Source organism: Penaeus monodon, chromosome 15 (assembly GCF_015228065.2).
Source record: "Penaeus monodon isolate SGIC_2016 chromosome 15, NSTDA_Pmon_1, whole genome shotgun sequence".
NCBI classification, from domain to species: Eukaryota; Metazoa; Arthropoda; class Malacostraca; order Decapoda; family Penaeidae; genus Penaeus; species Penaeus monodon.
Window position 1 is genome coordinate 36,033,066 of NC_051400.1, and position 244 is coordinate 36,033,309.

Here is a 244-nt window from a genome sequence, read left to right on the forward strand (position 1 = left end):
GCGTCACTCCGGGATCACAACACACGCACTTTTACACTAGTGGCATCGCACTTAGGATTACGTCCCACGCATATTTTGCAGACGATTTGAATCCCTCAATGTTGTCAAAACTTCCCTTTGGCGTGATGCATTGCGAAGAGCATGAAATTACACAGAAGTGGGTTAGAAAGATAGAAGCACCATCTTAGAAGGAGGTTAAGTTGAGGAATGACATCTTTACTTGTTGGTGTTCTTAGTCAATAAG